General features: G+C 44.9%; 1 protein-coding gene across 2 annotated transcripts in view; it reads left to right on the forward strand.

The window, feature by feature from the left end:
- Nucleotides 1–1,463: 1,463 nt before the first annotated feature.
- Nucleotides 1,464–27,817, forward strand: part of ARHGEF9 (Cdc42 guanine nucleotide exchange factor 9) — a gene marked incomplete at its 5' end in the record, with an annotated part of 311,752 nt that continues 285,398 nt past the window's right edge. For both annotated transcript variants that reach the window (XM_084638628.1, XM_084638624.1), the window contains one exon: nucleotides 1,464–1,731. The remainder of the gene's footprint in view (nucleotides 1,732–27,817) is intronic.

Below are 27,817 nucleotides of genomic sequence, written 5' to 3' on the forward strand. Positions count from 1 at the left end.
TCACTGGACTTTTAGCTGTAATCCTTGTACTTCTGTACTGTCAGAGGAACATTGCCTAGTGTCCAAAGCAATCGGCTGGGAGTCAGGAGATTTACTTTGTATTGCTGGCTTGGCTGCTGACTTACTGTGGATGAATCATTTAATCTTCCCTTGACTCAGTTTCTCCTTTTCACAAATGGGGCATAAAGGCACTGACTCAGCTTTGTAAAGTACTTTGACGTGGTTGGATGAACGATGCTCTGGAGATGCAAAGCAGAGGATGGGTATAACAGGGCTCATTGCAATGAAATGGTTGCTAGACCTTGTATTGTTCTTTTCCAAATAGAAAAACCTTTTAAAGAGAGAGCATGGATGAAGAAGTCTCAGCATTTCTTTTGATTTTTTTGATCACCAGGAAATATTTTGCAGCTTTCCGAAGTCGCCAAGAAGAGTCTGACCTTGAACAGGGCAGTCAATTTCCTTCAAACTTTGCCTTGCATATTGGGATCAAAACAAGATTTAAAGAGAAACCCATGATGTTGTTGTTGAGAGGCTCCCCCTTTCAGTGGCAGGAAGTTTCTTTCTTGACAGCAAGTTGCAGTTTTCTCTGAGGAGTTTAGTAATTAGCTAGATGACATGCCCCGTGTTACATGTAGAAGCTTGGCTACAAAAGCCAGCGTGGAGGGGAAGCAGCCCAGAGTCCTGGCTTGGCAGCTGCTGAGACACACACATACACACAACAGGCAAGACATAGCTGGATCTTGACCTCTGAACATGCAGAAGGATCACTGCTGAAGTGTTTGGTGGTTTTTTTTTTTTAAATTGTTGGGTGCGCTCTAGACTGCCCTGGTTTGTCTTTAGCAAGAGCCGCCTGAACTTCAGACCCCTCCCCTCTCCCTTTGCTGTCCCTTCTGCATCTTCCAACAGATTGCAGCCTGCAAAAGGATCTGCTTCAGTGTGTGTGTGTGAGCCTGCAAAAGGATCTGCTTCTCTCTCTCTCTGTGTGTGTGTGTGTGAGAGAGAGAGAGAGCCTGCAAAAGGATCTGCTTGTGTGTGTGTGTGTGTGAGAGAGAGTCTGCAAAAGGATCTGCTTGTGTGTGTGTGTGTGTGTGTGAGAGAGACAGAGAGCCTGCAAAAGGATCTGCTTGTGTGTGTGTGTGTGAGAGAGAGAGAGAGTCTGCAAAAGGATCTGCTTGTGTGTGTGTGTGTGTGTGAGAGAGAGAGAGCCTGCAAAAGGATCTGCTTGTGTGTGTGTGTGTGAGAGAGAGAGAGAGCCTGCAAAAGGATCTGCTTGTGTGTGTGTGTTTGTGAGAGAGAGAGCCTGCAAAAGGATCTGCTTGTGTGTGTGTGTGTTTGTGAGAGAGAGAGAGAGCCTGCAAAAGGATCTGCTTGTGTGTGTGTGTGTTACCTGGAAAAGTGTGAGCCATCTTTTGGGAAACGCCAACTACTGAGTGGATCTATGAGGCTGCTTCCTTGTTTTCTAGTTTAAAGAAACTTTCCCTACGTTTCCCTACGCGGAGTCCAACTCCCGACAGTGACCTTTGCGGGAGCCTGGCTGGGATCAGAGGGCAGGAAGGCTCGGGAGAAGAGGAAACCTGGAGCACCCGCAAGGAGGCTGAGAGGCGGCTCTTGGGAGGAACTCGTGCGGCTCTTGTTGTGGGATGAGAAGCAGCCAGGCGCCGGCCGCGGTCCCTGTGTGTTTGACAACCTGCTCGCCGAGGCAGTGTGCGGGAGAGCTCTGCCAGCGACAAGGTAATGCTTCCCTTCCCCTTTCTCATTGCCCGGCCACGGCCGAGCCCTGAACGTGACAGACTCACACAACTTCTCCGTGGTCGGGTCTCTTCGCAAACGAATGAGCGCAGCCCGTGGGATCTCCCCGGACACTTTGATTTCCGACGCTTGGATAATGCAAAGCGGGGAGGGAACCAGGCAGTGGCTCCCTCTCGACTTTCCTTTCCCCCTTCCCTAGCTGCAGTGGGCTCCGGATCAGACCCTCAAACTTGCACATCCCAACCCTCAGCGGGCCCGATCCAGCCCCGGGGCACCTCCAGCCAGGTCTGGGTCCCCCAGGACCGTCCTGGTCGCGACAGGAACAAGGATCTGCCCAGCGGCGCCGGTGCGGGGCTGGGCTGGGGGGCTGAGTCTGAAGCGTGTGAAGTGCGGTGGCTTCCCCCCTGCCTGAACTCCAGGCAGACAGGGGCAGGGTGAGGGTGTTAGCGGGTTATGAACTAACTTAGCCTTTTGCTTTAAGCATGACGGATTCTCTCTCCTTCTTTTCGTCTTTAAGTGATTCGTGGGTCAATAGAAATCTATTTTCAGGGGTATGGTGTATAGACTTTGCACACGTGGGAAGATCTGAAAGTGCTGGTACGCCGTTGAAAGAAAGAGTTTAAACCCATCAACAGGACAGCCACATACACATGAATGGGCCCTGTGCCGCAGTCCTTACTCACCCCAGCAGACTTTACTCACCTGAGTAATCCCATAAGACATGGGTTTGTGAGGGTTGTGGAATCAGACTCCTTCACTGTGGCTATACACAGATATTGATCTAACCCTCATCAAACATTCTGTAATGTTAAAGGAACCAACCTTGCAAATGAATTGGTTTCCTCTGCACTCCGACAGATTGTAAATAATACAGTATGCCACTCTCTTGAGCAACTACCTGCAAGAGAAAGAGATCTTTTTAGAAGTGTACACTTTCTAGGCATTACAGTCCAATGTCATTTGAATTCCAATGGTCAGAGGACCCAAACTGAGCAAAGTCCATATATGATTTGCAACAAACCATACAGCATAAAGTAATATAAAGAAATCATTGCACATTAATTATGGAAGAGAGTAATGAGTTTTTTAAAATAAGATACTTCCTAGACTGGGCCAGATTCTGACCTCATTCTGAGTTTACATTGGGATAACTCTACTGACTTAAGTGAGGTGACTCCTAATTTAAACTGGTGTAAATAGCCTTTGAATCAGGCCTTGTATTTTACTTACGGAGAGTCTGATCCAGAGCCCATTGAAGTCAAGGGGAATATTTCCATTGGCTTTCATGGGCTTTGGACCTTTTCTTGAGGTCTCAAGCCTGCAGCCCTTTCTCATGTGAGTAGTTCCAATAAAACCAACAGGAAAACTTGCACAAGTCAGATTTACTCATGTGAGTAATGTTTACAAGATCAGACTTGTAGGTTCCTGTTAGACTGTATGTTCAGATGTCTGCCTTTGCTTATGCTGTAGGTTATATGTTAACATTTATTAGGAATAATATTTCAAAATATAATAAGAATTAATATAATGCAATAACTGGGGGGAACAGTTTTTTTTTTAAGATGATGCTTCACATTCTCTCTCTGGTAATGACAGACTGATTCCCCCCCCCCCCCCCATTTAGTTACTGCTGTTTGCAAGAAAATCAGAAAGCTTCTATTTTTAAACAAGGTTGGTGGACTATAGGAATATTAATGCTGCACAGGTCTGAAAGGCTGTGCTGATTACAGGCTATTAAAACCTGAACGCTTGATATGGTGAAGTAGGTCTAAACTTGCTGTAACTGTTCAAATCAAGTATTCATGGAATGTCAGTCACTCCCTCCATGATATCTTGAGCGATTGGCTCTGGGGAAATGCAGAGAAGAAAAAAAGGGCCAATTTTATCTCAATGAAAATATCCTAACCAGTGTCTGACTACGGAGTAGTCTGACTGGAGGCGCTCTGAGGGCCTGATTCTGCAGTCCCTGCTCACACCAGGAATCTGGTTGAAAACCGTGGGAATGCTTGTAAGAGCAGGATTTGGCCCATAATCAGACAAGTGACTGGATTTAGGCCAGAGTGGAGTCTTTCTGCTGTCTCCTTATTGCAGTAGGATGTGCTAAAAATCTACATGTTGTTCAACCCAATATGTGAATTCAGGCTCAATGTCAGGAAAATTTACCTTTGAGTGAGATCTGTGCATCTTTGAAATAGATAGATATCTTTTTAGTTAAAGCCAGGGAGAATATACTGTGAGGAGCAATTCTGGTGGAACAATTAATTATCTGAGCAGAGAAGTCTCTTGACCACACTTCTCTGGTTCTATCATGGCCTAAGATAAGGGGCCAAATTCTTGTGCTTTCATTGACACCGATGGAATGTCATGGGTGTAACCAAGGGCAGAATCCGGCCCCCTGGCTTCTGTGTTTGTAGAGATTGTTGCTTTCTGAGGACTAGCTTTGTTACTTATTGCTAGCTGGGCTGAGGATGGCAGCTCTGTTGATTAGTGAGTCTGCATGCAGTCCATCCCCTGGTGGGTGAATAGATTTTAAGAAATGTTGTCCTAGCTCATTTCTTTTGGTTATTTTGCTCATGTGCCAGCCATGGTTTATTGGAAGAAAGACCTTGGTTGAAGTCCTCTACAGCAAGAGCGCCAGTCCACTCTAATTGTAGCATGCACGTTGTTTGAATGAAGGAGTTGTTGATGGTTCTCATTCAGGCCAGTGTAACAGTGGACTTCTCCCTTCTAAAATCTAGGGAGCAGATGGGAAAAGCTGCCCGATATGTAAAGAAGAAGAGGCAGGTGCAGCTGTCCAAAATAAATAAATAAATAAAGTGTGTGCACGCGTGCACATGCAAACAAAGCAGATAAAAAGATGGCATTGTCTCAAGCATGAAAATTGCACAATGAAGTGCTGGAAAATTGAAAACACTGGGTGGAATTCCAGCCCCATTGAAGTCAGTAGGCGTCTTGCCATTGACTTCAGTGGGGCCCGGATTTCACACAATGGTTGTGCAAACTGAAGCTGAACTTGTTCAGCTGATCACTGTGGGGTTTAACTGGCCTTGGCACCGTTGCATAGGCCAGGGGTCGGCAACCTTTCAGAAGTGGTGTGCCGAGTCTTCATTTATTCACTTTAATTTAAGGTTTTGCATGCCAGTATTACGTTTTAATGTTTTTAGAAGGTCTTTCTCTTTAAGTCTATATTATATAACTAAACTATTGTTGTATGTAAAGTAAACAAGGTCTTCAAAATGTTTAAGAAGCTTCATTTAAAATTAAATTAAAATGCAGATCTTATCTGTTTAGTGCAGTGGTTCTTAACCTGGGGTGCACGCACCCCCTGGGGGTGCAAGATGCCCTTTCTGGGGGTACAAGACATGCAAGATTTTTTTAGAAGGTAAATTATTGAAAACGCAAATTAAGCAGAGGCACATAAGTACAACTACTTTGTTTCATGAAACCTATATATTTATTAACATTACACATTTTTAACGATTACTGTAATATACAAAGTTTTAAAGTTTTTAAGTTTTCAAGTTTTTAAGCTAATTGTAGTGTAATTTGTGATAAGGGCTGCAGAGCGCTGGGCCCAGGCCAGGAGCAGAGCCTGGGCTGGCTGCTGGTACCTCAAGCCGGCAGGTGGGCTGAGTAGGGCCGAGGCCCGGACCCCGCTGACAGGGGGCTGGGCAGCTGGAACCCCAGACCAGCAGCTGGGTGAGCAGGGCTGATGGCTGCTATCTCAGGCTGGCAGCAGGCTGAGCGGGGCGGATGGCCAGGACTGCGGCTGGCAAGGGGCCGGCAGCCAGAACCCCAGACGTTCAGCGGGCTGAACGGGGCCAGTGGACAGAACCCCAGACCGGCAGTGGCTCACCCGTTGCCTGTCTGGGGTTCCGCTGGCTCCTGCCAGCCGGGGTCCTGGCCGCTGGTCCTGCTCAGCCCGCTGCTGGCCGGGGGTTCAGTTCACTTAGGCCGGCAGCAGGTTGAGCGGGGCCGGCGGCCGAGACCCTGGCTGGCAAGGGGCTGGTGGCCGGAACTCAAGACTGTCAGCGGGCTGAGCGGGGCCAGTGGACAGAACCCCAGACTGGCGGCGGGCTGAGCGGCTCAATTCATCGCCAGTCTGGAGTTCCATCCGCCGGCTTCTGCCAGCCGGGGTCCCGGCCGCCAGCCCCGCTCAGCCTGCTGCCGGCCTGGGGTTCCGTTCACCCTGGCAGGCAGCGGGCTGAGCAGGGCTGGCGGCCGGTCCCGGCTTGCAGCAGCGTGCCACTAAAAATCAACTTGCTTACCGCCTTTGGCACGTGTGCCACAGGTTGCCGACCCCTGGCATAGGCCATGTTATCCACCAAGATGGACTGGGGAATATATAGCTAAATGAGTGGGAGACTTCGCTATTTCTCCAGGGCAGGACCATTCTTTCAGGTCTACATGTCTCCTCTTCATAAGTTTCTTCAGCCTATATATTGTTTATCTTGTACGTTAGAGGGCTGGTCAAAATGTTTTGAACAAACAGTTTTTTGGTGGAAAAATGACTCTTCATTCAAAATTGAAAATTTTCACCAAAAATTGTCCACTTTTAAAATCTTTAAAAACTTTTTTCATGTTTTGTTTATCATTTTCCATGTCTTGACTTCCCCCCTGCTTTCCTGTTTCCCTTTTATTTTGTTCCTTTTTTCCTCTTTCCACAGTTATTTTCAAAAGTGATTACAAAAGAAAGAAACAAACAAACAAAAAATAGAAAGAGGAGTAAAAGAAGAGAAGGAAAAATGAAAATCAATAAATGAACAAATTGGGGGGGGGGAAAGAACTTCATGGGGAAAAAAATCCAAAAATAACAAAAAATGAGTGCACTTTGAACCCTGTGAAACAAACACACACTGGATTTTTTTGCATAATTATTTTCAGTCAGAGTGTCTGAGCACTGAGTGTCCTCAAACTCCTGTGGATTTCAATGGGACTGGGGAGCTCAGCACCTCCTAAAATTGGATCCATAGTTATTTTTGACCAGTCCCACTCTCTCCTAGAGCCCAAGTTCTCCTATTTAACTGTTTAATAATTACTTATTCCAAGAGACTTCTTTAAAGCTCCAGTGCCATTGAGAAACTGGTAGCATGTATTCTTTGCTTTTTCCTAATGGAAAGTGTGCATGTGGGGTGGGTAACTGCATTTTAATTTTGTTTACCTTGGCATAGGGTGGATGTAGAATATGACCTTGACATGGAACTCAGTTAATACTGCTCCTGGTCAGCCAGCTGCATGTTTGTTATTGCCCCCTGGGAACTAAACGTGCTGCTTCCACAGTGACCTCCCCCACTCACCAGATCCCTGCCAACTCAAGCTGCGAGTGACCCAGTCTGGGATTTGAACTCATGTCTCCAACATGGTGACACACTGCCAGCTGTGTTTCAGTTTTTAAATGTTGTAGACTTTTAGTTTTGCTCTTTAGGGTTTGTCTTATTTGTTAGGACTTCTGAGGTCAAAGATGGGTCCAGCAGATGTATGGGTCTGTGGGCGTAGTAGGGGTGTAAACATTTTTGACCCCTCCTTTTAAAATCATGGCCCTTGAATTCTTATTGCTGAATTACACTCTGAAGAACAGAGGTTTATTTTTTTGCTTGTTGTTGACATTTTGGACATAATTTTGTTAGCGAAGGCCTTTAATTCTCTTTTAATTGACAGACTCACTGCAGATTTGCTCTTTTACATTTTATGACCCACAAACTCCAGTTATTAATACCATAAGGAGACATTTTACAAACATGGCAAAGCATGACAGTGGCACGTGAAACAACTTGGTTGGTCTCAGCTTGATAATTAATGGGCATTGAACCATGTCTGAAACCCACCATGCTTCTCTGCAACCAATGTCTGTAATATTTTGCTTGGGCAAGCTGCATAACAAAATTACTTTTCACTTGTGGGGTGGGGAACCAACCCGCTCAGAGCTCAAATCATTGTCCAGGGAAGGGTGGTCTCTGGAGCTTTTTGATCGGAAGGCGCTGCCCAGTGGATCCAACAGACTCCAGCTACCATCCTTGTCACTCTCTATTGTTCCCCCTCTGTCCATTAAAATAAAAGAGGAGCTGAGTGGCATTATTTATTTTTTATGATGCCATTTAAAGCTCATTTCCTAGATGCCTGCTGGTGAACAACTGCTTTGACCTAGGTTTGGTTCTCACATCTTCACGTACGGATACAATGTTTTCGCAGATCATTTTTTGCTTCCTGTTATCCCATAAAAAGAGGAGATGGTGCAAGCTACACACACAGTCTGTACAGATCTCCTGCTAGTTCAGGCAAAAATTCCTCCCTTTGAGCTGCATCCCGAGAACCTCTGCCTTTGCGCCTCCTGATCCACGCCAGAAATGACAGGTTAATACAACACTCCAGTGGCATTCGGCAAATGGCATCAAGGTTCTTGCTCCGTTGTGGGATTTGTCCTCTGAAATCCTTCCACCAGCCCCAATTTCCTTCCTCCTCTGGAGCCTCTGGAGGTTGTGGTGAACCTCCCTCCCCCCCAGTGAGGGCTGGACATGACTCCCATCATCGGTACTGCTCTGAGTGTAGGCTAGAGGGGGTCACAATGGTCCTTCAGGGATGAACACCTTGTTCTCGTAGTTCTTCCAGCTCCTTCTAGGCCAGGTGAGGTAAGGATCGAAGATTAGACTCGAACACCAATCCTTTGCATGGTATTACAATAGGGTACCACTAGACTTTGGCTTGGAATTGACCTATATAAGGCTAGTCATGTTGCCCTTACTCATCTGAGTTGTGTCATTTAACCCTCCCCCACTCACCAGATCCCTGCCAACTAAAGCAGCGAGAGACCCAGTCTGGGATTTGAACTTGCGTGGCACACCGCCAGCTGTGTTTCAGTTTTTAGATGCTGTTGACTTTTAGTTTTGCTCTGTAGGATTTCTCATTCGTTTGGCTTTTGGGGTCAAAGACGGGTCCAACAGATGTGTGGGTCTGTGGGAGTGGTAGGGGCACGTGTATTTTGGTGGGTGCATTCACATGAATATGGGTCTACTTACATGAGGAAGAGCTGCAGGATCAGGCCTTTATCAAATTGGGTAGTAATCAACCAGGGACTTGCTGAAACAGAGTGTAATTAAATAGAAGGAACACACAGACAGACACACACAGTGTAATGCTGGTATTGTATAATGTACTACCCCTTTAAGAGGAAGCCTTAGTCATTTCTTGTATGGGAAGGGGTCAGGGTCTGCTGTGAGACCATAGAGTCTGGAGCTGACTGCCATGCAGAGCAAGCTTCTGCTGGGTAGCTCCTTTTATCAAGCCTGAAGCCCACATGAACCCCAAAGAATCAGTGAGAGCTGCAAAGTCCCTCCCCGTTAAGAATGTGGTTGGACCTAGCTACCCTGTGCATGAACCTCCTGAGACTGTGAGTAGCACAGGAGTCCCCAGAGCACAGGCAATGGGAAAACCATTGTCTGTTTGTGTTTCTCAGATTTGGGGTATCAGCCAGCAAGTTCCTCCCAGCCACACACCCTCCCTGTTCAGAACCATGTTTGTCTCCTCACTCCTTTATTCCTGGTCCAAACACAGAGGCACTGTTTAGACTAGGGAACTAGGTTGTGGTTTTCTTGAACATGAGTTTGCACCTAGTATAGACACAGATTAGCACATGTATTAGCTGGTTGTGGTTGACTCAATCTAGAGTCTAGAGTCTCCCTAGCGCTGTTAGAAACAACATCACTGTCCTACACGACTGAACTTCATGCCCAGAGGTAGTAACTGGCAATTGTGTAGCCTCTCTGATCAAAGCACTGCTCAGAGATGGGTATCATTGTCCTCTGGTCACTGATAGGGAAACTGAGGCAGAAAGCGGCTAAGTAGGTGGCTCAGGTTGCACACTGAATTAGTGGCAGAGCTCTGCTTAAAACCTATTTCTCCTATTCAAACCACATAGATAACATGGCTTCTCAGTGATCAATCTCTCTGTTTTTTTAAAGTTTTTTTTTTTCTCCTAATGTATCAGTATAAATTGGGAGCAGCCAGTCTTGATCTGGTTTGAAAACACTCAAGCTTTCTAGGCACGTGCAAGTCAGTTGCTGGATCCTTCAGTAAGTGACTGAAACTGGCCAGCTGGGCTGGGTCCAGGAATTCTGAACTGAACTCAGAAAGCTTCTGGGATGGCGTGGGGTGGTGGTAAGCCAAGTTCAGGTCTTGGAGCCAATTGTCTAGCCACGTTCCTCTTGGTGTTTCTGAAAGTCTGTGGAGAGTGACTGCTCAGGAAGTGATTAACATGATAAAAGAGCAGAACCCTCTGATGCTGCCTGTAACTGAGCATCAAAGAATCTGGCCTGGGTATTTGTAGATAAATTAATGCCTCTTAACCGACAGTGGTGAGGGAACACCAACAATTGGTAGCACAACAATACTGTGTGTCACATGGTTTCTGTCCCTCTGTCGGGTGGGAAGAGGGGAGGAAATACGTCAGCTGGATTTTGGAAAAATGAAAGGCACAAACATTTACTGTAAGACGTTGTAAGCAGAGCCAGAAAGGCATTAATAGAATAGAAAGCTCCCACTGCATTGGTGGAGAGTCAGTGTTTGGATACTTCAGGAATACGCCATCTAAGAAAAAAGATGGCTGGCTGGATAGCGAGAGAGATACGGTAATGGTCTGGCTGACCTGAGGGGTCTTTTCTTTCTCTCATTCTTTGCATTATAAGGCCACAGCTAAGAGGAAGCTTCAAAGCATTTGGCTTCTAACTCCATCGGGAACATCCTGATCAATGCCTGAATGCAGAATGGCAGGTAGAGAGGTGTGGGGTCATCCTACGTACAGGTAAGAGCACAAAACATCAGATGACTCTGAGGCGGAGTCGGAAGTGTGGACGTACATTACCTTGGATAGTCATGCTCAAGAGAGCCAGAATTATGAAAACAACCATATCCTGTAATAAAGGCCTGCTAGGGACCAGCAAGAAAAGGGAGTTTTTCTGCAAGAGGTGGGAATAGGTGTGGGATGCATGTGAGGCTTCTGACTGTCTTAATTTTCATCTCATCTGCTGAGTGGGACTCAGACACCACCACAGCAGGCAGCATATAAAACCTGAAAGAGATAGCTAGGGATGCTTCTCTGAGTAAGGATTTCGCCCATACTACAAGGGCATGGCAGGAGGCAGTGAGAAAGGTTCTCATTAATGTCCCATTTCGAGGTGGTGTTGAGGTCCAGAGTTCCACGGGCACAGTAGAGGGTGACAGCCATGGAGTCCAGAATTGCACCACAGTGTCCTCACAGCTCCAAGCCCTTTATCCCAGATTTTTTCTAACTAGAATAGTACGGTTGGATGGGAGAGCTCTTCGTAATACAGGGCTCTGAGCAGGATGTTGGCAAGATCAAAATCATAGTTTTAAAATAAAGTCCTTCCCTGTGTCACTAATGCCCCCTAAATTAATCAACTTGAAAGAACTTTAAAAATCTAATGTACTTTTCACCCTTGAAGCTATTTGTTTGCTATTTCCCCTTCCCTTGGCTTGGTCAACTCCCCCTTTCTGCTTATAGTCAGTTCCATATTCTGGTTATCATGTAGGAGTTCAATATGCTGATGTGTTTTGGGGTGTCTAGTGCTGAAGAGCTATGCTCAGATTAACACCACCACAAGCCATTCGCATCTGATTTGGCACATTACACGCAGGGCCAGATTTCCAATTGGGCACAGTAGACACTTGCTTACGGGCACTGGCATTCTAGGAGCATCTTAGCTCTCTCAAACCGTGTGCAACATGAAGGTCAGCTGTAGGCAGGGGGCTGCTGTAGATGCTGCGACTAGGGATGCGTAAGGGGTAAATCTGGCCCTGATTACATGCCTGGACCTATATTGTTGAGGGATTATTCTATGTTAAAAATTAGGGTAGTATGTTGGGCATCCTTGCTGTGCAGTAGGGGGGCTGGGTTCTGATCTCAGGTATGCTGGTGAAATCAGTGGACTCACCCCAGATCTACGCCAAATAGCTGAGATCAGGATCTGGCCCCAAGTATTCAGATTGAGATGTCCATTGGCAGAGACAGGGAAACTATAGAGGAATCAAAATTATGGGCTGCTCTAATGTAATAAAAAGCTGCTCCCCTCCCCCACCCCCCAGCCCCAACATAATGTTTTCACAAAGATTGTGTAAGGTAGTGAATATCCGTGAGAGAAACCCATATCCAGATGTTCCAAACTACTCAGTGTGGTAATTAATTATCCACACCCGTTTCCAGACTGAATAGCTTCTCTTTCTATCTGCCAGAGCAGTTTTGCTGGGCTAGGCTTCAACGCAAAGCCCCTTTGCTCTTTAAGTTCCATGGCTATAGAGCTGATGTTCCCAAGAGCCTGGGAGGAGTCGCCCTGCCCTGATGCATTGCTGCCTTTCTTGTATTAGTAATTTTCCATGGTGGCATGTTTCTTCTGCTCTGTTGTACAGGAAATTCTAGTTGTGTGGAGCCCATTATTACAACAGGTCTATTGTCTGGGGCAGGCTTTTGAGAGGAGGGTTCAGGTTTTGCTGGTACCTAAAAAATATTTTGGCATTGTAAAGGGACACTTCTCAAGTACTTTAAACTTGAGATGGGCCCATATTTGGGTGCAGTTCTGAACAACCTAGAAGCTTCAGGAGTGTTTGGATCCAGCGCTTTGGTTCAGTTCCCGTAGACAGTTTGAAGTAGATCTGTATGTGCAGAATGTTCCCAACGAAACCCCAAACCTCCTGCGACTCACCTGGTTTTAGTTTTCAGTACAAACTTGGGTTGCTCAGTTTCCTTGGGAGAGTCCCCAAGGCTCATGAGAATTTGGAGCCAAACTGGAGTTGGTTTATGGTCTTGCACTGGAATCCTGTGGCTCTTGCAACTTTGCATGGTCCTACTCGAACCTGACACGCAGGGGAGTCAAACCAGACTGATGGTGAGAGCCAGAGTCACATGAGCACGTATGGAATTACATGAGTCATGTGGCTTGAGTAGAAGCCCATCTACTTTAGATATATCATAAAATGGGAGAGAATGTACTTTGGACTGCCAGGGCAAAATTTGCCACTTGGATCCATGTTGCGAATCTCTAGGACGTATCTCACTCTGGTTCTACAGACCATTAGTGTAAAGCACTTGACTTCTGGGTTCCACTTTCAGCTCTGCCGCTGCCTTACTGTATTAACTTGAAGGCCCATTAACTGTCTGTGCTTCAGTTTTTCTGTCTGTAAAATGGAGCTAGTATCCACATTGCAGGGTGTTGTGGAGCTAAATTAAAGACAGCAATATGCTTTGAGATCCTCTCTTGAAAGGGTTTATATAAGTTCCCAGGATTCAGGCTGTTGGTTATGAACAGAAAGACTCTCTGGATTTGAAGTTTGCAGCACTCTGTGTCCGAAACTTTACTGTACAAATGCCAAATATCCTCCCTCCTCAAAATGATTCATGCAGTTGCTTTCGAGGCATTGCCTACCTGTGCACTGGCAAAAGCAGAAGAGTTTGATGTCTTCAGTGTGGGTCTGGTGCTGTGTGTTCCTCTCAGCAGGAACTGGGTCTTGGTCTCTGTGCTGATTTCCCAGGCTCGCTCAAGACCCTTTCTTGAGGGATTCTCATTTTTTGGCTGGTGTCCAAAACTAAGGAAAGCACCAGACAACCAGGGCAGGTGTAATGATTCTGTGTGAAAGCTACATGCATGACATTGTTCAGCTGGTGTCATGCCAGGACAGCATTAAATGTGGAATTTCCCAGGGCTTTCTCAAACCCTGCATCCAAAATCTGTGATCTTGCTGCACTTTGAAAGCCACAGGCAATTAGGCCCTTCCCAGCTTTGCACGGATGAATTGTGTGGAAAGGGGCTGTTCCCTTTCGCACCCAGTAGCGAAAGCTTCCAAGGACCTGGTCTGTGTTGGAAGTGAATTTGCTACTTAGGGCTTGTCAACACACAGAAGTAGCACTTAAATCGGTTTAGTTAAATTAGTGCAACTCCTATGCGTGTGTGCTCTCATATCAACTTAAAACTGGTTTATGCTGGTTAAGTTTACGCTTTGAAATTTACCAACAAGAGCTAAACTGACATAAGCTGTGTCTAAATGGATATAAGAGCGTCCCCACACAAAGGTGCTCCCATTTAACTAAATCCATATAAAATCACACCTTTAATTAAACCAGGCACCTGTGTGTGTAGAACAGGCCCTACAGGGAATCTGAATAATTCTTCCGGGGCAGGGGGGAGGGATAGCTGTGCACATGCCAGTCCTTTCCAAGGAGATTTTACACAGCAGCTCCAGCTGAGTTTACATTACACAGTGTAAGTACTGCCAAAACAATTTTCTTCCTGTTGTTACTCCCCAAGTCACAAGCACATTTGATAAGGGCCTTTCACATAAAAGCCTGGTTTCTCAAGGGTACTCTGCTAATCTCCGGGGAGCTCTTTGGAACAACAGTTCTCAAGACTCACTTTCTTGTGCTCTCAAAAGTCTCCTGTTTGCTGCATCCAACTGACACTCACCTTCCATTCCCATCAGACTGTAACACTTACCTCCCCATCCCCTTTGCTGCTTCCTTCCATTATCCATTTCACTGTAGTGCTTACTCCCACTCACTTCCCTTTCTTCCTTTCCCCAGATACCAGCTCTTTCCACACACCCCTCACTATCATTGGTCTGGAAGAATAACATACTTGCTTCTTTGCCACTTCTAAATTTCTGTCCTATTCTCTTCCTCACTGCTAGCAGCATCCCTTGTTTCCCCCTCTGCCTGCGTGGGAATTGCTACAGTCCAACCTTGGATTGGGGTTTTGCAATACTTTGTATGAATGATGCTGCATACCAGTAAGTTGCACTGTATTTAAATGGGAAAAATGGCTTCTAAGTAGGCTTGGTAGAATTCAATTTTTATTTAAAATTCTTTTTAATGATAATATTAATGTTTATTTTTAAGTATTTTTAAAGATTTTTTTTTATTTAAATTTTCACAGTCGTGTGGAATGATGGGGTGCTCAACATCAAATGTCAAAGCATACAAAATAAATATCCTTAAGTCAAACTCTAGTCAGTTCTCAAACAGCATTTTTCTTACTTTGCCTCTCTGTAAATTTCAATTATTGTCAATGGCAATATTTTTTCCTTGGTTTGTGTGTATATGGTGAAATCTGACATTCACCAATAAAAATGTAATCCTTCCAAGCCTGCTTCTAAAGGGCAGCAATGAAGTGTCTTGTCTTTGATCTATTTCATAAAAACATCAATTTATTCCAAAGAAATGTGAAATCAGGTGGAAAAAATAAACTAGGTCACATCAGTTTAAGGTTTCTCCAAAGCCAACATGTGATTTTTGGTCAATTTTGGTTATTTTCAAGCATTTTCTCATGAGCTACCTACTGTTTGTGGGACCTTAGAGACTAACAAATTTATTTGAACATAAGCTTTTGTGGGCTAGAATCCACTTCATCAGATCCATGTATCTGATGATGTGGGTTCTAGGCCACGAAAGCTTATGTTCAAATAAATTTGTTAGTCTCTAAGGTGCCACGAGGACTCCTCGTTGTTTTTGCTGATATAGACTAACATGGCTACCACTCTGAAACCTGTTACCTACTGTTTGTTTGCCAGGACAATTAATTATGGGGACCCAAGTGCATTCTGCATTGGGATAAATTAAAATGGAAGTCCACAAATCTTTGCTAGGTACCAAATGCCTTGTGGGTTTGATCCAGCTCCCATTAAGTCAGTGTTAGGCTTTCAACTGACTTTAGTGGATTCTGGATCAGGCTGCAAGGGAATTGAAGGTGCTCATCACTTCCCAGGATCAGGTCCCATGTTTTCTGCTTCTTGCCAATATTGTACATTAGCAGATTTTTTCCACTGGCATAAAACAGGATGCAGAATGATGACTTGATCTCAGATTCCATTCTGGATCCCATTCTGAAAATGAATGCCAATGTTTTGTCTTTGGTTGTGGTACCATATGTGTACCCAGTGCTTTACAGGTATAGTAGATCCAAATGCCTACACTCTAAAGGCACAAGTGGATATAATGCAGAACTAATGCAGTGGAGTGCAGTTTTCATAGGTGGAATGCTCAGCAACCTGGGTTAGAATTTTGAAACATCCAATGTACTTGGTTTATATTTGATGGACATTTGATGTGTATCTTCTGTGACCTTTCATCAGCTCTATAGTAATTTGTGTGGATTTCTGTCTTTTAGGAGATGGTGTTGGACAGGAGTCAAGTGATTCATACATGTTTAGATGGAAATATCTAAATCTGCTGTCCCCAAAATGCTTAAGGGACAGTATTAGGTTAAAAGCCCTGAGCCTAACTGTCCTTTCCCCCGTATTGGTTTTACACTGATGCAACTCCTGTGATGTCAGTGGAGTTACTCCTGATTTACACTGCTGTAAATGGGAGGATAATCAGGCCATGTGCTTTTTAACATTCCTTGCCTATGTTACACCATGGGTTATTAAACTGCAATAAATTAGCACACAGAATAGGGCTGCCCGGAAAACAAGAATTCTGTCCTGTGAAAAATCTGAAGGTTTTGAAATTTGTTTTTGTTCTACATTGAAATGAAAATGACACCTTTCAAAAATGTTAGTGAAAAAACACGAGAAACTGACCCACCCCAGAATTAGTCAGGATGGGCAGGGTTGGTGTCCCTAGCCTCTGTTTGCCAGAAGCTGGGAATGAGTGACAGGGAAAGGATCACTTGATGATTACCTGTTCCGTTCATTCCCTCTGGGGCACCTGGCATTGGCCACTGTCGGAAGAAAGGATACTGGGCTAGATGGACCTTTGGGCTGACCCAATAGGGCCGTTCTTATGTATGTTCTTAATAGTTAATAGCCCTCATTCAGAACAGGGACTTAAACTTGGGTCTCTGACATCCAAGATGAGTAACCTAAACAGAGGACTCTTGGCTATGCTGGGGCCTCTGACTCTCCCACAGACCTGAGAAACCTTCCTAATAAAAGTTTGCTCAAAACCAATAATGTTTCAACAAAAAACACTTTGTTGAAAAATTCCTGACCAGTTCTATTACTGAAATTCATTTTTAGCTTGATGCTGTTTTGTCTATTGCTTGCGTTTCATTCAGTTGGGGCAGGATCCTAGACTAAGTAGTTTCATTTTGTTTTTGTCAGTTTCCCTTTTACTCACTGAGAAGATGCTGTTGTATTTGGATTTCGAGCACTTCAGGAGAAGGTTTTAGAGCCAAACCCAAAATGTTTTAATTGAAATAAAGATAAACCTCGAAAACACTTCAATTCCTCTAGTTTTGTAACATTCCCCTTTAATTAGTTTACAAAACTGAAGTCATGTTTCAGAGTAACAGCCGTGTTAGTCTGTATTCGCAAAAAGAAAAGGAGTACTTGTGGCACCTTAGAGACTAACCAATTTATTTGAGCATAAGCTTTCGTGAGCTACAGCTCACTTCATCGGATGAAGTGAGCTGTAGCTCACGAAAGCTTATGCTCAAATATATTGGTTAGTCTCTAAGGTGCCACAAGTACTCCTTTTCTTTTTGCAAAACTGAAGTGTGGATCCTAACTGATGAGTGTCCCTTTAAAGTGTGGCTCTACCCTGGTAAAGTGACCCTGTACATGTCATTGTAAGACTCTGTGTTTGTGTATTAATGACTTCAGATCAAATCTGCTCAGTTTCTGAGTAAAAGGAAGATTTTTGTTAAATTGTCGGCCCTGTGAGCTCAGCTTGGGAGCTGAGACTCAAGCTGTGTTCTTCAGTTCCACTTTGGTTAGCAATTCTGTTAACTATGTTCTAGCTAGAAGAATAGAATCCCACTGACTCTCCCAAGGCTGGATTGCCTCTGCCATGCTAACAGAAGCAAAACACAGGAGAAAGTAAAGTCATTAAAGTCAAGAGATGTGACTGAATATTCAACTTGGAGTAAGAAGATGCCATTGTTACATAGCACAATTCAGAGTAGAACTGTGGTTTGAACCAGAAGCTCTGGTGATATGAATACTTTGGAAGTCAGTGCAGATAGATGGATCTGAAGCTAGATGTTGCTGGACTATGGAGACTGTTTGGATTACAATCCTTCACTTGTTTAGAGAGCTCTATAGTTGAGTGTTTGGCTACATGGTGATGTTGCTTCGTTGCCTAATTACTCTGTATGGCAGCAGCATTACCAGAATCTCCTGGCCTTTTCGTGGTCTCATTGTCCCAGCTATTTATTCTGTTATGAGTAGGACTTCATCACTAGTGGTCTGACAGCCAGCCAGCAATTTTCAAGGTGAGCACTTCTTTGTCTGCTGGGAGTGGGGTGGCAGATGTGTGGAGCAGAGAAAAGGGGGACGTGAAAGAAATGGAAGGAAGAATAAAATAAACTAATAAAAATCTGACTGTGCAGATAATTGTCAAATAGGAAAAAGGGCTGAATTCCTTAGATACATTGTTCACCATGAATAGTTTTCCCGGGTCTAATGCAGAGAACTGTGCAAAGCAATTTAGTGTCCATAAACAAAATGATTCCGGAAAAGATAGGTAACTTGGCTGCTACTCCAAGGGTTCTTCCTATTGTTTAATGCATTTGACCTTGAATCTTCAGTTCATTGACATGTTTCATGCTGTACATGGATACTGTAAAGCCAATAGATTGTATGGAACATCCACTGGGCCGTCGAGGCCATCCCTCTGTGTTTTTGACACAATGCATAATTAACCTATGTAACCCATAGCCCCATGATATTATCAAGGCCAAGAGCCTAGCATGAGTATAAAAATAATTAGACATTTATGTAGCTCTGAGTTACATTCGTTAGGAAAATATAGAGGGAAGGAACATAAATCATCATGCTTCAGTGCATAAGCCAACCTCTACCTGAGATCATTAGGAAGAAACCTTTGCCATGGGCAGGTTATTCCATAACTGTTGTTTATTGGGATTCTTGCTCCTCCCTCTGAAGTATCTAGTTTTGTCCATGGCAAGAGACAATATGCTAGACCAGATACACTGTTGGTCTGATCCAGGCTGGCAATTCTTAAGTTCCTAACATTCAGGTAATTAAAATCAGTGGTGTTACGCCAGCAGCGAATTAGGTCTTGGCTGCTTAAATACTCCCTAATAAATGAGTACGTAGTTCTAGCCTTGAAGCTCTCCAGTGATGGCCATTCCATAAGCCCTCCGGGCAGCAAGTCCCAACTGCTGGAAAAGGCAAAACTTTATTTAACTTGAATTTTGCCTGCTATAGTGAAAGCCTGTTTCAGAAAATAGCAGAGTGCAAACCACCAAAAACCACGTAAAGGAACGGCCTTGTTAAAAGCTGTGATTAGGCTTATCTGCTTCTGGTCTGTACTGCTTCACAGGCGGGGGAACACACAAGTGTGTGCTGCTGCGAGATATTCATTGGATGACATTCCTTTGCCCCAGCCCTCCTGTGTGATCTTGGGCAAGTCTCTTGGTTCCTCATCTTTACAGATGGGGGTTAATCTGTACCTTGCAGGGGTGCTGTGAGGATAAATATGCTGTAGATGTGTGAGGTGCTCAGATGCTGTGGTGATGGGTGCCTTGTATGTATCTGAGATAAGTGAATAATTGTAGGCATCCAAATCCACATTTGAGCAGTTAAATAGGAGGTCTGACTTTCAGAGGCACTAAGCACTTACAGGTCCCACTGACTTCAGTCCTTCTGAAAACTGAGACACTCTTACTTAGGTGCTGTGAAAGGAAGTTACTCTTTGAGAGCAGGGCAGGCTGGGAACACCCTCTGAGATATAAAATAAGAGATTTCCCAGAGGGGAGGTAGACTCTGATGTGAGACAGGCTCTGCAGAAAGCGGTCTAATGTGGGAATGCAGTTGGAGCCATGGATTATACCTGGTTTTCTTTTTTTGTATTTATTTGTCATTGCTAAAAACCTGAGATTTGGCCAGGTACCCCTCAAGCACTTGTAATCGCTAGGTTCTAGGCTTTTGGCGTACCAATGAAGCTGCATCACAGCTGCCTGATCTAGGTGCTTGAATTGTGGCCGCCAGGTTTGAAACTGTTGGCTTGCACTAGCTGGAACATTGAGCTCTGGAGGGAGAAATTATTTTTAAAAGATCAAATAAAACATCCATATAAATGAAAAGGAAGTTTAATAATTTCATCTTGCCCTGTGCTTGAGGATGGTTCTTGTAGCCAACATGAGCTGAGCACCACGGTGGCCCCTGTTATGATGGGTAGGGTTTCAACCTTCAGGAGCTGTGGCCCAGAATGTTTATACCTGTCAGGTAAATGCTCCAACCCTTCCAGACTTTGGTTTTACATGACCCGAAGATGGAGAAGCAGCATTTCTGCTTTTATTGAACACACTGTGCAGGATGGAGGATAGGGGAGCAGGGTATGAGGAATGCCTATGGTTCCAGACCATTTTAAGTTCCTATAAAGGCCGTACACTGCTCTTCTACATCCCCAAACCGTTATTACTCTTCTTAAAGTCAGAGGGGGAAAGACATGTTCTCTCCTTGATGGATGAACTTAACACCTGCTGACATGAATGGGCGTTATGCATGTACACTGAGGAAAGAATGCAATGGTGTGTGGAGCAAATGGAAACCAGTGCAATGGCTTACTTACTGGTTTCCGTTCAGTGTGTTTTGCAGTGGTGAAGGAGGACAAGTGCACTGGGTTTGTGCATTGGCCTTTTCCCTGTGGAGATCTGCCTTCAAAGTCAAAATGGATTTGATGGTCTCGCATTCTCCTTATTTCTGTCTTCAGAAAACAGCCATAAAATGTGGCACAGTTAGCAGTCTGTGCCCAGAATCGGCCCGAGACTGGACAAGCCCAGTCAGGACCGGCTATTGGCAGGCATTGGGCTGGCATAGCATTGGCAGCACTGTGTGGGGTCCCCAGCCGAATAGCAGAGGAGCTTCAGGCCAGGAACAAGGTGTACTGATAGAACAGGGTGAGGGTGAGGATCAGGTTGACAGCCCTGGCTTACACTGTTCATGGCTTTGGCTCGTCTGATTTTAGTCTCTCACTTTCATCAGCAGTAAATTCACTCACTGTCCAAGCTGAAAGAGAATTGTTGAAGAGATTTAGCACAGTACAGCAAAGTGCAGTCTGAAAAAGTACCTAATACATAGATCAAAATCCTCAGCTCTATGGCAGCTGATACAGGGAGAAGCTAGACTTTGTTCCATAATGATTGTAAAGGGAACTTTTTTTTACTATCTTCCCATGGCTAGATTTCTTTTCTTTCATTGGGGAATTAATGTAAAATACTCTCCTGAAGGGCAGAAGAGACGCCAGGATAGGGGCTAGTCTGTTGAAGGGCTGGCCAATGGACATGGTATGGTGGTGTTGGTCTGGAGACACTGCCTTCCTGATTTTCTTCCTGGCCTGCTGTCTTGCTGCATTTCCAACCCTTGGCTCTGAACAGCTGAGCGCTTTACACTCCAGATTGTCAGTACATGCCTCTAGTCCGTCAGAACAGGGGGACAAAAGAGCATAAAAAGCTCATCTGTACTGATGTTAATTGAACCTGATGTTGTTTCTTTATACTCAGACAGATTCTGTCCCAGTCACCCAGCTGAGTGTGGCTGGCTTGAGCAGAGCTCTGATGTATGAAGAATGCAAACTGACAGGCCCCATTTACAGGGAAGAGTCACAACCGGGAGAACTTACAACAGCCATGCCAAGGGATTCAGAGGATGCCACTGTATCCATTCCTCACTCCTGTTCAGGAGGCTTAAAGGCCCGCCTGTTTAATTTAGTGCTGCTGTCAGGTTGGCAGGATGGACTTGAGTCAAGGGAAGAACAGGATTTTTCCTCACCTCTCAGATGATAGTGTGTTTGTGTCTTGTGGGCTGGCACCATTTGAAGAAGACATTGTGAATTTTAATTGAACTACAAGGGTGTAGGTGACAGCTATATGGCTGTCATTTTGTTGCACTGACCAGTGGTCACCATGGAAAAACAGACATCCACTGTGGTGCCCCAGCCTCCATATACACATCGAAAGGAACTAGCTGTGGTGACTGTCGGTGAAAGCTGGTTATTTTTGTTTAAATGATGAATACTACTCATCCGCGGAACACCGAAGCGTGGAAGCCAGGGGTAGCTTTATTGCCCATTTCTTCCTAATGGCGGTGGAGGAATGGAGTAGAGTAGATTGCACTCTTAAAGGTGCCATCTGTGTAACTACTGTAAGTGCCTCATGACTTAGTCAGGGATTAAGAAAGAGAGTCAGCTAATTTTTTCAATTATTATTCCTCTGCTTTGAAGATCCAAAAGTATAAATGTCAAAACAGATGTTTACAAGCTCTCAGTAATTCCTAGGGGAAAGAAACTTGATTGGGGGCTGAGGGTGGGGAAACACGCCAGAGCTCCAGCAGTGAGGTTTGCTCTCAAGAAACACAATCGGTTATTCATAGGCTGGTTTGTCAGCAACCTGGTGTAATGGACTGAGCATAGTGTGAAACATCAGCATTTCCTGGGTTTCAATCCTGTAACTGCCACCAACTCAGGGGATGACCTTAGTCAAGGTGCTACACCTCTCTATGCCTAAATTTCCCATCTGTAAAATGGGGATAATGGTTCTGATCTACTTGACAGGGGAACATTAATGAACTAATGTTTGCATTGCTCTTTAGCAATATATAAGTATTAATGGTAGTTACTCATCAGCGGTACAATGGGAACTAATGATTGATTTTCCAGAGCCATGCTAGGGTGATGCTAGCATTACATTATACTAGGATTATTCTCACTCATGCTTATACAGAAATTAGTATCAGGCAAGAATGGGCCAAATCGCTACCATTCACCACAGTGCTATGAGAAGTGTTTGATTACTATTTTTGATCACAGTGACATACCTGGGAGAAATCTAAACACATGAGCACCATGATTATTAAAGTGATATCTCAGTGCAATTGGAGTCTCATCTCAGGGAAGTTCACTGCACTACCTGATCCAATTCTAGAAGCATCAGAGGAATACAAGGCTGGATTGTCCTCTTACTAACTTTGGCTTTACCCTGGATTACCTCTGTTGTTTCAGTGGAATAAATCCAGGTTTACTTTAGTGTAAGGAGGAGACCAATGAGGTTCGGTCTTTAAATTTGACATGGAGGGTTAGTAAAGCAGCCTGGCACAGAAAACAAAGCTGAGTCAAAGGGGCTAGAAAAGAGGAGCAGTTGTTACATCTCAGTGCAGAAAGTGAGACACTTGACTCATAATATGTAGGAACATCTAGTCTCATCCAGAGATAAGCTCCTTGCACAGAAATCTGAACTGCTGGTTTCCTGTAAACAGACACATTGAGGTCTGGCACCTGAAAGATGGCCTTTCATTTTGCAGGTGTGATTTTCTTCCTGCTGTGGGTTGCCGCTTCATTTTTTCTCTCCCCGGTTAACTTCAGGCAGAAATGACAGAGCTGACCTGTGTAACTACCTAGTTCCAGTTGCAAATCAGGGGGGCAGCAACATCTTGTCATGAGTCCCACTTAAAAATGCAGGACCAGGTCCTCAGCTGGTGTAAATCAGCGAAGCGCCATTATCTTTCATGGGGTTATGGTGATTTCCATAAGCTGAAGACCTAGCTCTTCACTCTCAGTTCTTAGCACTAGAAAGATTTGTTCAAACAGTAAATAAACATTATTATTATTATTTATTAACAACTCTTCCAATGAAACTGGCAGGAGAGCTCGCAGTGCCATGGAAGAGACCTGCATTTTGGTCTAGTCTAGGACAAAGTTCTGCTACTTAGAAATTGCATCTTTTAGTCTTCCAGATCTTGGGAGCTCTGGATTGTAGATAGTTAAGCCCAGTTCATGTAGAGAGCTCTTCCGTATCTTTGTTTAAATTACTATAGAGTAAAAGGAAAAGAAACCAACAATGTAGCTGCCTAAAAATAATGGACCTGATTTTAATTTACAGCAGGGATCGGCAACCTTCAGCACGCGGCCCGTCAGGGAAAGCCGCTGACGGGCCAGGATGGTTTGTTTACCTTCAGTGTCTGCAGTTTGGCCGATTGCAGCTCCCACTGGCCGCGGTACGCCGCTCCAGGCCAATGGGGGTTGCGGGAAGTGGCGTGGGCTATGGGATGTGCTGGCCACCGCTTCCCCCATTGGCCTGGAACGGCGAACCACAGCCAGTGGAGCTGCGATTGGCTGAACCTGCAGACGCTGCAGGTAAACAAACCGGCCCGGCCCTCCAACAGCTTTTCCTGACGGGCTGCATGCCAAAGGTTGCTGATCCCTGATTTACACTAAGGCCACTTTGTACCACTCTAGCAGTGGAAAAGGGCCTGGAATTAGTGGCATGTGCTTGAACTCTCCTTTACTCTGATAGAGCAGTGGGAAGGAGCCACAGAGTAGCCAAGTGTGTCCTGAAAATCCTTCCAGTGTCAGAATTTTGTGACATCATCAGTTCACAGTTCTGTGTTCTGCCATGAGTTTAATACACCAAGCATAAACAATCAGAGTTCCCACCGTATTGTATCTTAAAGGTCTTTCTACTCGGTGTTTTAAGCCACCAATATGCACTGTGCTGCACCAGTGTAAATTGTGTCTGCACTAGGAATTTGCACCAGTGCAACTATACTGGCAGCTAAAGTCCCAGTGTGGACAAGGACTTTGTCCTAGACTTTTAAAGGTGTCTAAAGATCCAGCTAGTCACCTAGTGGGATTTTTGAAAGCACTTAGGCACTGAGTCACTTTTGAAAATCCAGGTAGGCACCTATCTGGATCTTTACATGCTTAAATACCTTTAAGAATCTAACCTTTATGACTTAATTTCCATGTTGGTGTGGCTCAGCCTCCTTGTAGGATGGCAGAGCTATTTTCCTTTGGGCTTTGCATGTCCTAGCAGTAATTCCATGTTGAGAAGAAAATATAAATAAACTAAAAAAACAAAAGAAGCAAGGAAAAAATAATCTTTTCAAATGCTGGAGCAGGAACAATAGGATAGGATATGCACCCTGGGGAAAGCTAAGGGCTGAAATGGATAGGAGCCAGAGTTGTCTTTGTAGTGCACTGTGAGTAGCACCAGCCTCTTGCTATAAATAATACTCTGTTTAGCAATGTTACAGTAAAAGCATGGGTGACCTCTAGGCTCCCCACTGAGGGGTGGAGGGGAGAGTCTTCCTGTGCTGTCTTTGGATATATAAGTACATAGGAATGGCCATACTCGGTCAAACCAATAGTCCATCGAGCCCAGTATCCTGTTTTCCAACAATGGCCAAGGCCAGATGTTTCAGAGGGAATGAACAGAATAGGGCAATTATCAAGTGATCCATCACCTGTTGTCCAGTCCCAACATCTGGCAGTTAGAGGCTTAGGGACATCCCTTAAGGATTGCATCCCTGGCCACCTTGGCTAATAGCCACTGATGGGCTTATCTTCCATGAAAGTATCTAATTCTTTTTTGAACTCAGTTATAGTTTTGGCTTCACAACATCCCCTGGCAACGAATTCCACCAGTTGACTGTGAATTGTGCGAAGAAATACTTCCTTTTGTTCCTGTACTTCCGGTTACCTATTTCTTTCCTTGGGTGACACCAGGTTCTTGTGTTATGTAAAGAGATAAATAACATTTCCTTCTTCACATTCTCCACATCATTCATGATTTTACCGACCTTCATCCTATCCCCCTTTAGTCCTCTCTTTTCCAACCTGAACAGTCCCAGTCTTTTTCATCTCTCCTCGGATGGAAGCTCTTTCGTACCCTTCATTGTTTTTGTTGCCCTTCTCTGCACCTTTTCCATTTCTAATGTATCTTTTTTGAGATGGGGTGAGCAGAACTGCATACAGTATTCAAGGTGTGGGCGTACCACAGATTTATAGAGTGGCATTATGACATTTACTGTCTTCTTATCTATCTCTTTGCTAATGATTCCAAACTTTTTTGACCACCAATGCACACTGAGTGGATATTTTCAGAGAAATATCAACAATGACTCCAAAATCTCTTTCTTGAGTGGTAAACAGCTAATTTAGACCACACATAAAATAGTTATTTGAACACCAACATCAGCTGAAGGTATAAGCAGCATTAAATGTGCCTCACTACAGTGATTCTTGCTCTCATGCTAAATTACGGTGCATCTGACTTGTTGATTGCAAGATTTGGGGCTAGAAAAATATTTCGCCACAGGATGATTAGGTGCTGAGATAACACAATGACTGATGGACAGATCAGTAGATAAGGGAAAGGTGCACCCAGCAGCTGAGGGGGTAATGAAGCAGACATGCTTTCTGCAACATTTATTGTTTTCTTGACATCATTTTCAATGTAGCTGTAGGGCTAATGCATTCTCACGCCAGTCTCCCTCTCCCCTGCCTGCAACCTTTTCTTTTAATTTTACAGTCATTTCACGACATTGAGAGGGATCTAGGAGAGTCTTCACCTTCCTCTTAACAGGGTCATCCACTAGGATGAGGTGAGTGTATCTCACGTGGTCAGTTTCCTGGGATTGCCAAGGGAAGTATTAGGCAATGGTCACTTAGTTCCCCTGCTCAGCATCTTCCTCTCTTTCCCTTTTGAAATTCAGACCCCTGCACACCACTTTCCCCTCACCTGTGCAACTTTCTCCATGGCTGCTACCTTCATCTCTTTGGTCTGCAGGGTGAAGTGTCTGTTGATGATGTTGCATTGATAAGGGTGATGCAAAGTCATGTCGTAATATGAGCATCATATAGTTAGGATGGAGGGTCATTGCCCCATGATATCTTCACGAGGGATGAAACACCTATCAGATTCAGAGTAAATTTGTACCTGAATCCAGCCTCTCAAGGTTACTTGGATAAGGCCCCCTTAATCTATCTATTTGTACCTCTGCTCATCAGCATGTTATGTAAATGCTTAAGAAATATAGATATTGGATAGTCATTCAGTGTCAGTCTGTGTACTGAAACATTAATTAAAATGTAATTACCGTATATACTCGTTCATTAGCCCGTTCATTTATACGCCGACCCCTCAAGATGAATAGGTAAAAATAGTAAAAACTGTATGACCCTTTCATAAACCGATCCTATATTTAGGGGGTTGGCAAACTTTGGCTCCCGGCCCGTCAGGGTAAGCCTCTGGCGGGTCGGGACATTTTGTTTACCTGGAGTGTTCACAGGCACGGAGCTTCTCAGCTCCCAGTGGCCGCGGTTTGACATTCCCAGCCAATGGGAGCTGCAGGAAGTGATGTCACTTCCCGCAGCTCCCATTGTCTGGGAACAGCGAACCCGTGGCCACTTGGAGCTGAGGAGCTCTGTGACTGCAGACGCTCCAAGTAAACAAAACGTCCTGACCCACCAGCGGCTTACCCTGATGGGCCGGGAGCCAAAGTTTGTCAACCCCTGCTGTAGTTTAAAAGCTGGCATCACAAGAAACACTCAAAAGTTTAGCTAGAATTATTTTAATGTAATCTAACGAAAAACCTGTTGTTATAATAACTGAACAAATATGTATTCACCTTCAAAATTACAGTCAATATTTAAAATCAGTAAATGGATATTTAAAACAAGTAATTTAGAACAGGGGTCTCAAACTCAAATGACCACGAGGGCCACACGAGGACTAGTACATTGGTTCAAGGGCTGCATCACTGACTCCCGCCGCTGCCCAGCCCCCACCCCCACTCCACCCCTTCCATGAGGCCCCGCCCCTGCTCCACCTCTCCCCACTGCTTCCCGCTCCCCACCTGCCTGCCCTGCCCCCATGCCACTCCGGGAAGTGGCCGGAACCTGGGGGGGCGGAAGAGGGGGCACAGGGGTCTGTGTGTTGCTCTGGCCATGCCTCCAGACACCATTCCCCACAGCTCCATTTGGCTGGGAAAGGGAAACCATGGCCAATGGGAGCTTCGGGGGAGGTACCTGGAGGCGCAGCCAGGCAACACACAGACCCCTGTGCCTCCCCTCCCACAGGTCCCGGCCGCTTCCCGGACTGATGCGGAGGCAGGGTAGGCAGGCGGGGAGCCTGCCCTGCCCCCGGTGTGCGCCGGGCTGGGCCGGAGCCGCTCTAGGTAAACGCTGGGGGCGCTGCGGGGAGGTGGTCCGCGGGCCACGTATTTCAGACCCCTGACTTAGAACAATATGAGACTTTAAAAAGTCTTAAAATCCTTCAAAGTCTGAATCAGTCTCTGATTCACCAAACAGTTCATTAAACTTGGCTTC

This window comes from Lepidochelys olivacea (genome assembly GCF_965140295.1).
Source record: "Lepidochelys olivacea isolate rLepOli2 genome assembly, chromosome: 9".
NCBI lineage: Eukaryota > Metazoa > Chordata > Testudines > Cheloniidae > Lepidochelys > Lepidochelys olivacea.